Source organism: Macaca nemestrina, chromosome 5 (assembly GCF_043159975.1).
Source record: "Macaca nemestrina isolate mMacNem1 chromosome 5, mMacNem.hap1, whole genome shotgun sequence".
Lineage (NCBI taxonomy): Eukaryota > Metazoa > Chordata > Mammalia > Primates > Cercopithecidae > Macaca > Macaca nemestrina.
Window position 1 is genome coordinate 153,204,463 of NC_092129.1, and position 11,977 is coordinate 153,216,439.

Below are 11,977 nucleotides of genomic sequence, written 5' to 3' on the forward strand. Positions count from 1 at the left end.
CCTCAGTGGTTTCCCCTTAGCAAACATCGGATGTACTTTTTTTCTTTCTTTTTTTCTTTTTTTTTTGTTCCCCAGGCTGGAGTGCTGTGGCGCGATCTCGGCTCACTGCAAGCTCGGCCTCCCGGCTTCACGCCATTCTCCTACCTCAGCTTTCCGAGTAGCTGGGACTACAGGCGCCCGCCACCACGCCTGGCTAATTTTTTGTAATTTTAGTAGAGACAGGGTTTCACTGTGTTAGCCAGGATGGTCTCAACCTCCTGACCTTGTGATCCACCTGCCTTGGCCCCCCAAAGTACTGGGATTACAGGCATGAGCCACCGCGCCCAGCCCTGGATGTACTTCTAGGAGAGCATTTTTTTTTTTTTTTTTTTGCTAGGAGAATGCTAGCCCACAAGGCTAGTGTGATAGCTAAATAATGGCCCCCAAACATATCCATATCCTAATCATTTTTATGATTAATGCTTTATGTTGAAGGCTCTTGATGGGAACCCAGGAGGCCAGGTATAGTCTAAGCACTGTTCCCCCTGGAAATAGTTAATATACCAATTGCATTCAATAGAAGAAAGCAAAAACCACCTTGGACTTAAAAAAAAAAAAAAAACATTCTTGGCTGGGCACGGTGGCTCATGCCTGTAATCCTAGCACTTTGGGAGGGCCGAGGTGGGCAGATCACCTGAGGTGAGGAGTCCGAGACCAGCCTGACTATTATGAAACCCTGTCTCTAATAAAAATACAAAAATTAGCTGGACGTGGTAGCATGCACCTGTAATCCCAGCTACTCGGGAGGCTGAGGCAGGAGAATCACTTGAATCCAGGAGGCGGAGGTTGCAGTGAGCTGAGATCACGCCATTGCACTGCAGCCTGGGCAAGAAGAGCCGAAATTCCATCTCAAAAAAACCAAACCAAACCAACACACACACACACACACACACACACACACACACACACACACAAATAAAAAAACCATTCTCAAAGACACTGTCACCCCCAGGCTTCTTTCCGTGGGCATGGGGGTGGCCGGACCTTGCCTTTTTTCATCTGGGCAATAGAGTGTTCTTCAGAGATTGCCTGCAGGATCGGAGATCCAAACCCCAGGGCCAACCAAGAGAGGTTTCCCACTTCTTTCTTATGGCCCACACTGACACCCACACCCTGAAGCCAACAGTGAGGTCTGCTCCCTTGATCACCAAAGGGGAAAGAGGGGACTGGAGAGAGCAGCGGAATGAAAGTCCTTTCAAGTTCACTGTTGTGACAAACCTGGAGACCAGAAATAGAAATAGGGAAGCCTGGCCTTGATGCGGGGCTGACCAGAGGCCACAGGTCTCCCACTTCTTCTTCACAGTGCTGGAGGCTTCACAGGCTTTTCCCAGGGAAGCCCAGTGTCTGTCCTGGAAAAGAGACTGGTTCTCAAACCCTTGGAATGCGGATCCAGTACCCTAGGCACCTGATTGTACCTGGTCCCCAGGCAAAGCGTGAGGATGATGGGGTCTCCAGGCCCCTGGGAGCTGCACCGCCCTTCACACCTGGACACCGACTGCATCTTTCTTTAGGTTCTCCTCTGTTTCCGTGAGCCACAAGCAGCTGGGCCCTGCAGGAGATCCCAGCCCACCCAGCCCAACTCTGTCCACCTGGTCTCGCTGTTCCAAGGCTTCCTGGAGAGGGCAGCGTGAATTTGGAGTGGAAGTGTTGCCCATGCTGCAAGCCCCACTCAGCCTGAGAGAGAAGGAGCCCTGGTTCCCTGAGCCCAGGTCCAAATGCTGCTAGAGAGGCCCTCAGATCCTAGGTCTGCTAAATTGTCACCCGCTCTTCCTCAGCTACCAACAGCAGAAGCCAAGTGGGCAGCTTTACAGATGTTGAGCTTTTGGTTCCTCAGCAGATGGCTGCAGTTGGACCTGGGGCCTCCAAACTGCAATGTACAGTACATCCAGTGTTTGCCAAGGGAAAACCACTGAGGGAGGACTACTTTTTTTCATTACAATAGGGATGAAGGAATGAAGAGATCAAAGGACAGCAAAGACATGGAATGGAACTTCAGTGGTATTTGAGTGTTTATGAGTCTGTGCATGAGAGAAGAGGAGAAAGACACTGCAGGTAAAAGGAAAAACCTACAGGTTTCTTCTTGTTCTGGAGGCATCTGTGGTTAGAAAAGGACTTTGGTGTTTATTCTCAATTTTTTCTGAGGTCTCAGCTCAATTTCCCCAATCAGTTCAAGCTTATTAGCAAAGAGCACAACAGTAGGGAGAAGGGGGTCTCCAGTGGAGTCTGGAGGAGATCTTGGAGAACCACTGGACCTGAGGTTTTGCCAAGTTCAAGACAGCGGTGTGCACGGAGCTTGATTGGCATATGGATCTGCCGGTCCGGAGTTGGAAGAGGAAAATCAAGGTTATTATATTTATATAATCAAAGTCCTTAAAACATGTATGTAAACTTCATTTAGTAATTATTCTGAACCCTCTATTATCCATCTCATAGTCAAGAGTTATACCTGCTACCCCCACCCCTCACCCATGCCCACCCCGCCAGGGCCCAGAAGCCATGTGTCTCCCCCATCACCACCTTCTTCCTTGCCCCTAAACCATCCTGACTAAGCCTGCTTCTGTTTAGAGGTAATTTCTTCATGTTTCTCTGTGTTTTCCCATGATGTTTGCACTCTCTATGAAACAAGGGATAGCTTTGTCATTCTGGCTTTTCCTTTACACCCACAGAAAAATTTTTCCTGGAGTTGACACCCTCACTGTGGACCTGGAGCCCCGGACGTGGTGAGCTCTGGTCCCTGGGGCAGTCCCTGATGCACTCCTGCTCTGGCTGGGCTAGGCGCCCTTGTCACCAGTTGGTAAAAACAAACCCCAGAGTATGTGCAGAACAACATTTTGATGAAATGTTGGTGGTGTGGGTACAGGAAATGAGGGGAGGAATTCCACTCAAGGGGAAATGAAGTTAGAAAGAATTTGTCACATAACGCTTGGAAAAGGAGCCGTGAGGGAGACTAGAGTAAGCTTTTCACCTGGAATATCTTTCTTCTCTTCTGCCATGCACAGACAGAGAATTTGGGATCTCAGGGACCCGCCAGCACTTCCTGGAACCCTGTTTTCTGAGGCTCCAGAGGCTGCCTGCTTTTTTCTTTCTTTTTTTTTTTTTTTTACCAGTTGCAAAATACTGGTTCCCCTCTACTCCCTCTCAACCATTCCCACCCACTGCCTTTCAAGTAGACAGCCCCTTTGAAGACTTTTGGCTTACGTTTTCTTCTTTCTCTCCATGTCTCTTAACAGCATACATTGGAGTGACTTAAAACATTTCAGTTTCAGGCACTCTGTACTGATTTTTCAATTTTGCTTTCACCCTTGGTATCTGGCCCCAACATATACAATTTCATCCTCTCAGTGAATATATGGTAATTTTGACTTGATTGGGAGTCAGAGATACAATTATTTATGCATGTGAATATTAGCCAAACCTGAGCTGCATGTTAAACTCCCTTCACTTATCTTTTCCATGCACACATACTGATGTTTTCCAGGGATTTAATAATTACCTGGTGTTTTCATTTTCTTACTTACCATGTTCTTCTACTTTAATAAATGTATCCCCCAAGTCTACCCTAGTTGAGTAAATCTCTTCTCGGTATCTTCAAACTCATGGAGGTTGTTGTCAAGGTCATTTTCCTGGGGAAGACTCTCTTTGCCTTCCCACCCACCCGGGCCTGCTTGTCACTTTCTGGGCCTGCTGCCTTGTCAACTCTTCTCCTACCCCCACCTACTTCTCTGGTGAGTTTCATCCCCTCTTACCAGTGCCGCAGTTCCCCAGATCCAAAATCTCCCTCTTTGGGTATAGGTCTTCCTTTCTGGAACATATCCCAAAATTTCCTGAAAAAGGATTCAATTCTTGATGTATTGCATGTTTGAATTTCTTCCCATTTTATAGAGATGGATTGTAGAGATGAGGTCATCTTTGGCTGGAGCAACTGGGGCCACAGGAGAAGCTCCTCCAAGGGCGTAGGTGGCCTCTTTGATGCACAAAATATCTAAATCATTCCTATCCAATTTCCCCAGCAGGCAGCAGAATAAAACACCAGGGGCTGGAGTCTACTGTTTTGAGCTAAAAGTTGGGCTTTCTACTGTTAGGGTTCTTGCAAGATGTTGTTCCGGAGGTTCAACTGAAGGGTTAGATGAACTCAGGCAAGCGTCCTTAAGGCTCTGGGCCAAAGTTTCCTTCCCCAGGCATTGAGTCAATCTGATGGCCTTTTCATAGCTGAGGATCAGATGTGGGGAAAATGCTTTGAGACCAAGGACAATGTCATTGTCCTCAAATACACTTTCAGAGAGTACTGAGTAAATTATTAAAACACCTAACCTCAGCCTGCATCTGGTTCTTCCTAAGCTATCAGAGGGGAAGAGAAGGGAGAGGCATTGTGAGTGGGGCTCCAGGCCAGGAGAACAGAGGAGGGAGGGAAAGGGTGAGAGGAGAAGAGGAGGGAGGGCAGGTTGGTGTCAGCACACAGAGGGATCCCAGGATTCAGGATTCTGGATTCCTTGCTAGCAAGTGTGGCAGAGGAATGGGGTCAGGGAATACCATCATGAGCCCACATTTGGCTGGTCTCACAGCTTCCATTTCTCCACTTGCTGGAGTCTCTCATCAATGTGATTATAACCTGATGAAGCAGAACCCAGCACCTGGTTCTGAGACTGGCGCTGTCACCCAGCCCCTAGTTCTTTCTTTACTCCCTTCCTGTCTCCTCACTCCCAACCACTGACCCCTTTCCCTGGTGATATTCTTCCCATCTTGTCATTCTTCCCACCACAAACTACAGGGAAGCTACCTTTTGGGCTCCTGTCATGACTGAGAAAACCTTGAGTGACTAAAACACATAATCTCTTTTTACTCTGTAGTCTGGGGTGTCTTCCCATCTCCACCTCCCTCTCTGGTTCGGCAGAATCCAGGTGACCCCAAACATGCCTTTCCCCTCCGATGCCTCTTCATCCTCTGCAGGACAAATCTTTTCACCTCCTGACTCTCTCTGGTGGGGACCTGCTGGACAGCCTGCATGCCTGTCGGCCCCAGGGAACAACCCAGCTTCCGGTGTCGCTCTGTACTCACTCACCTTTCCCCAGGACACCTTTCCTGGCTCTAACTTTAAGACCCTCTCCAGCTGTTATAAACTCCTGGGCAGTGTTTCATCAATCAAAGTGGCAGGACACTGGCAGCTCAATTAGTGGCTTGGGAGCTGGGATCCTCTGCTAGGTGTTTGCTATTTTTCAAGAGGAGGAGAGACTTGCTTTTAGAGGAGAGGAGCTAGATAAGATCTTAGGAGGCCCGTTCTAGTTCAGGCACCATCCTCCTGGGGAAAGTTTAACTGACAAGCTGGACTTTTTAGGGGATGGCACAATCCACCTTGACTTTTTCATTTTATTATTCTCTCCAAAGGCATCTTCACCTCCAGGTTTTCTTGGGGCAGAATGGTCTTGGCCTGCCCAGTGTTCATCCACTTTTCCTTCAGAGCCTCCTCCTCCCAGGGAAGCTCCCCGCGTGTCCTCAAAGCAGAGAGTGGTTTCCAAACGGACCCCCCCCCCAGCATCCGATTGGGTTATCCCGCCCCAAGCTGGAGGGTGGGGGCTCATGGGGTCGCCAGGCACCAAGGGCCCCACCCGCGTAGACCTGGTCTCTCCTCCAGGCTCGGCTGGGCCTTGGAGGGCTGCGAGCAGCTCGGCTCTGAGGGAGGCCCCAGCTCGGCGCTGCCCAACGTGGACAGCCTTCCTGGCCCACCCGGGAGTTGAGTTTCAAGGCTGCCCGGAGAGGCCTGCCCGGATTCGGAGCGGAGGGTTTCTCAGGCGGCGAGCCGCCTCGGAGAGAAGCAGCCCTGGTTCCCTGAGCCCGGGGCCACCGCTGGGCGGGAGCGCGCTTGGATCTTGCAGCCGCTAAAGCCTCGCGCTTCCTCCTCGACTACAAGCCGCTGAAACTAAGTGGCAACTCCGCACTATTTAAGTTGAGGTTCCTCTGCCATGGCTGCAGTTTGCTGTTTCAGCTTCGTGTACCACTTAGCACTAAGTTTAACACTTAGTGTACTTAATGTAACACTTAGTGTGTTAAGTGTTTCAGCTTAGTGTAGACAGGCTTCTTTCTTCCTCTTCTGGAGGAGTCACTGGTAAGAGACGAATTCCGTGGTTAGAGCCCACTTGGTGGTTAGAAGACGACTTTGGTGTCCATCCCCAACCCCATCCGAGATCGCAACCCTGTTCCCTGTCAGTACCAGCTCCTCAGTAAAGGGCTCGGTGGCTCTCTCCAGAGGAGACTGGACGAGGTTGTCAAAGCGGCTGGATCAAAAGTGTTCCCACGTCGGAGGGAGCAGTGTCCACCATGAACACCTGGTACCAGCCTGGTACCAGCATCCGGGGGTGTGGAGTTGGGAGGGAAAGCCACAGTGTGGGGAAGGAGGGGCATGATCAAACCACACTGGGCAGAGCCCTCGGTGTTTAGGGATCTCGAGTTGGGATGGAAACCCTGAGCTGGAGGCCGTCCGTGGAAACTCATTTCCGCATGAGGTCCCGTCAGGTTCGGCTGCGGTTTCTCGTCTGCAGGCACAGGTGACTGACTGCCCTTCAGCATTGGCCCATCTGTCCGTCTCCTCTCCTGACCCCAGTTCATCATAGGAGAGGGAACTCGGTGCTGGAGTGTGGAGAATCCAGGAAGTCAGAAGGCTCACACCTGGGTAAAGGGTTTTGAAAATTCAGGTACCTGGGCTGACAGGCGCCTGTTTTCACTTATGAAGTTTCCCTTCTTTTCCCTTTACTTCCCATGATAAAATAAAACATACATCAAGGAAAAGACACTGTAACCACTAGCATATTTCAAGATGTAAAGTGAGAAATTTATTCTAAGTATAATTTTTAATTTGCAAACATGTTACCCAATTTTATAATTATAATATTTATAATTACAATGATCTTATTTATAATTAAACATATATTTATTTATGTTAAATAAATATATACATATATTTATTTATGTTAAATAAATATATGCATATATTTATTTATGTTAAATAAATGTATATAAATAAAATTTATTTATATACATAAATATATATCATAATTATCATATTTGGGCACTACAGTGTAAATATTTTCAAATTATCTGTAATTTAAAAATATAGCAGTGTAAGTCTATGCTGTGTGGAAAAAAAGAATTCAAAAAAGCAAGCTTGTGTTAGCTTGGTAAATTATTTTTTATGATATAAGAGAATATTGTTGTATGCTGTACCAAGTTTAATGTAAAAGATGGACACCTCACACAGATCATTCAGTTATCCAGAAACATTTCACTGTGAATGTGTAAGGGGAAGTTGAACACAATTCTAAACATGTTGGGTGTTTCAAAGGATCAGGACCTTGAATTTAGCATCACTTTTGTATATATTTTATTTATTTAATAGAAGCTCTAGAACTTACTATGTCTCAGGCACTGTTCTAGGTGCTTTTGACGCATTAAAACACATTTAATCTGGCCGGACGCGGTGGCTCACATCTGTAATCCCAGCACTTTGGGAGGCACTTTGGATCACCTGAGGTCAGGAGTTCCAGATGCGCCTGGTCAACATGGTGAAACCTCATCTCTACTAAAAATACAAAAATTAGCCAGGCATGGTGGCAGGCATCCGTAATCTGAGCTACTCGGGGAGCTGAGGCAGAAGAATCGCTTGAACCTGGGAGGCAGAGGTTGCAGTGAGCCGAGATTACACCACTGTACTCCAGCCTGGGCAACAAGAGTGAAACTTTGTCTCAACAAACAAATAAACAAACAAGCAAAACACACAAAAAATGGAAAAACCACATTTACTCCTTCTAACAGCGCCAGGTAGAGGTGTGCCCTACCTTGTAACTTGGAAGTACCAGCCTGGGACCCTGTGTGCCAGCATTTACTCTTTTGTAAACCACCTGTGAAAATGAAGGACAAATTTATTACCTTGATGATTGTAGTGATGGTGACCTGATCTCAGCAGTCACAAGTTAGAGAAAGGTTCCTGCTGAGGACAGACCTCAGGAAGGCAGTTGGTCCAGGACCCACATCACCTTTCTTGATGTTTCCTGACATTGCCCTGGGTCTGCAGTCACAGTTCTGCAAAGTTCTCTGGGATCCAAGTCTAGGACTCATGGCCTAGGACGTCATGGCCCTGCCTCTTCCCTGGCCTCTCACAGGACATTTTCTTCCAACAGGTGGAAAAGGAGGGAGCTACTCCCAGGCTGCAGGTAAATATGAAGGGCGCTAATCCCTGAGATCCTTGGGATATTGTGTTCCAGAGCCCATGGGAGAGTTCACCCAACCCAAAATTTTTCCTTTAGCCACATCTCCTGTGGCCTCTGACTGGGTCCTATTAATTTTTTCTACTTTCTTTATTTTATGGAATTTTAGTGGTTTGTGTTTGGTTTTTGTTTTGTTTTGAGACAGGGTCTCACTCTGTTGCCCAGGCTGGAGTGCAATGGTGCCATCTCAGCTCAATGCAGCCTCTGCCTCCTGGGCTTAAGTGATCCTCCTGCCTCAGCCCCCTGAGTAGCTGGGACTACAGGAGCCTGCCACCATACTCAGCTAAGTTTTGTATTTGTTTTTTGTGAAGATGGGGTTTCTCCATGTTGCCCAGGCTGGTCTTGAATGCCAGGGCTCAAGTGATCTATCTGCCTCGGCCTCCCAAAATGCGGGAATTATAGACGTGAGCCACTGTGCCCAGCCTGTCAGATTCTTTCAATTTTTGGTTTTTAACTTCTTATTATGGAAAACTTTAAACATAAAAATTAGAAAGAATAGCAAAGTGTTTCCATCACTCAGTTGCAACAATCGTCCCTTCCTTAGAGAATCGTAGTAATCTGGACAGGAATGTGGATCAGCAAGGCCTTTTTAGGTGACTAAGGCAGTGAAAAATTATCAACATCAGTTGTGTGGGATGAGTTTTCAACAGCAACACCTATAGCAGAGAAGGGCAACAGCTTCCTTTCTTCTTTTTCGGTTCTTAGGACTGAAGGAGACTGTGAGTATCCCCTTTGGCTGTAGGGTGCTTAGACATTTCACAGGAAGCCTCAAGAGGCATTAGAATGAATCACTGGAAAAATAAAGTTGTGAATACATTTGTATCTTGGAAGTTCACATTAGTTACAGTTATGGCACAACCTATCAATCTATTTTCTGTATACCCAGAGACTTTTTTTTTTTTTTTTTTTTTTTGGTCACAAGATATTTTCAAGGGGAATTAAAAAACCACTTTTAGTCTGAGCAATAGTACACTGTGGTACCTTGCCATAATCAGCTCCAAATAGAAGACAGTGCCAGGCCCTGCAGCTTGCTTCCTTGAATCAGGAGCACTAATTAGGGAACCAAGGCTGGGGAGCATGGGGGAAGGCCCAGGCTGACCTTTCGTTCCTGACCTTCTTTCTCAGAGGTTGCTGGGAAATCTTACATGGGAGTTTCTGCTCTCCTTGTCTATTATTTCTCCCTTCTCCCTCCATGTGACTGAACCTTCCTCCTGCAAGGATGCTTTTCTGAGCACACAGTTGTGAAAATGTCATCAGGGTACAAGAGGAGTGAAACTGTCCAATCAGGTGGGCAAATTATACCTCTGGGGCCCTCAGTGGAGGTTCCCCTCATCTCAGTAGACCTCCTTAGTAGACCTCCTCAGGAATGATCCCATCATATTTCCTCACAGAGCTTGTCCCTGGAAGAAGGTATATGATTTTCAAGGATCTTGGCTTTCAGTGTCTTTCTTTGGAAAAATATTATTATTGAGACTTCAAGTATGACATAAGTAGGGAAAATAGTACAATGAACCATCACATATGTATCGACCATAAATTACCTTCAATAATCATCAACTCATAGCAAATCTTGCACCATTTATACCTTCAACTGGTTCCCACCCCCAATACATGCTGGATATTTTGAAGAACATTTCAGTCATACTTCATCAGTAAATATTTTTAAATGTGGCTCTAAGAGAACTTTATGAACTTCATAATTACAATAAATGACCATTTCTAAAAATGGATGTGTTTAAATCATAATCCAAAGGGATGCATTTATTAATTTTTGTCGTTATGTCTGTTTAGTATCTTTAAATTCACTGTTTCACTCTTTTTTTTAGCCTTAACTTCTGCCACAGTTGACCACATCTTCCTGTTTCCTCCCCTTTGTGGTCACAAAAACATTTCTTAGTTGAGATACAGACATGTTCTCAACTCGAGTCTCTTTTCTCTGTAGAGAGAACATCAGTACACACTCTAGATCTCAAAAAGAAATATTGATAATCTCATGTCAATAAGTTTGACAAGCAAATGAAATGAACAATTTCCTTCAGAGGGAAAACTTATGAAAACTGACCTGAGAAGAGATAGATAATGTGGTCAGCCATATATTGATTGTAGAAATTGAATTTGTAATCAAAATCCTTCTCATATAGGAAACTCCAGGAGGCTTTACTGATGAATTGTATCAAACATATAATTCAGAAATAACATCAATTTTACACATACCTTTTAGAAATTAAAGGAGGCAGCTTTTCTCAATTCAATCTATGAAGCCAGCTGTATTAGTCCAATTTCATGCTGCTGATAAAGACATACTCAAGACTAGGAAGAAAAAGAAGTTTAATTGGACTTAAAATTCCACATGGCTGGGGAGGCCTCAGAATCATGGCAGAAGGTGAAAGGCACTTTTTACATGGCAGTGGCAAGAGAAAATGAGTAAGATACAAAAGCAGAAACCCCTGATAAAATCATCAGATCTTGTGAGCCTGATTCAATACCACAAGAATCGTGTCGGGGAAACTGCCCCCATGATTCAAATGATCTCCCACTGGGTCCCTCCTACAACATGTAAGAATTATGGGAGTACAATTCAAGATGAGATTTGGGTGGGGACACAGAGCCAAACCATATCATTCTGCCCCTGTCCCCTCCAAATCTCATATCCTCACATTTCCAAAACCATCATGCCTTCCCAACAATCCCCCAAAGTCTTTTCTCATCTCAGTATTAACCCAAAAGTCCACAGTCCAAAATCTCATCTGAGACAAGCCAAGTCCCTTGCACCTATTAGCGTGTAAAATCAAACTCAGGCTAGTTACTTCTTAGATACAATGCAGGTACAGGTATTGGGTAAATACAGCCATTCCAAATGGGAGAAATTGGCCAAAACGAAGGAGTTACAGGGCCCATGCAAGTCCTAAATCCAGTGGGGCAGTCAAATTCTAAAGCTCCAAGATGATCTCTTTTGACTCTGTGTCTCACATCCAGGTCATACTGATGCAAAAGGTAGGTCTCCGTATCTTGGGCAGCTCTGCCCCTGTGGCTTTGCAGGGTATATGCTCCCTCCTGGCTGCTTTCACAGTGTGGCCTGAGTGTCTGTGTCTTTTCCAGATGCACAGTGCAAGCTGTTGGTGGATCTACCATTTTGGGGTCTGGAACACGGTAGCCGTCTTCTTGCAGCTCCACTAGGCAGTGCCCTGGTAGGGACTCTGTGTGGGGGCTCCAGCCCCACATTTCCCTTCCACACTGCCCTAGCAGAGGTTCTCCATGAGGGCCCTACCCCTGCAGCAAACTTTGCCTGGACATCCTAGCATTTCCATACATCTTCTGAAATCTAGGTGGAGGTCCCCAAACTTCCATTCTTGACTTCTGTGCACTTGCAGGCTCAAAACCATGTGGAAACTGTCAAGGTTTAAAGCTTGCATCCTCTGGAGCCATGGGCCAAGCTGTACTTTGGCCCCTTTTAGCAGCAGTGGGAGCATCTGGGACGCAGGGCACCAAGTCCCTAAGCTGAACACAGCATGAGGACCCTGGGCGGGACCCACAAAACCATTTTTTCCTCCTATGCTTCTGGATCTGTGATGGGAGGGGCTGCCATGAAGACTTATGGCTTGCCCTGGAGATATTTTCCCCATTGTCTTGGGGATCAACACTTGGCTCATTGTTACTTATGCAAATTTCTGCAACTAGCTTGA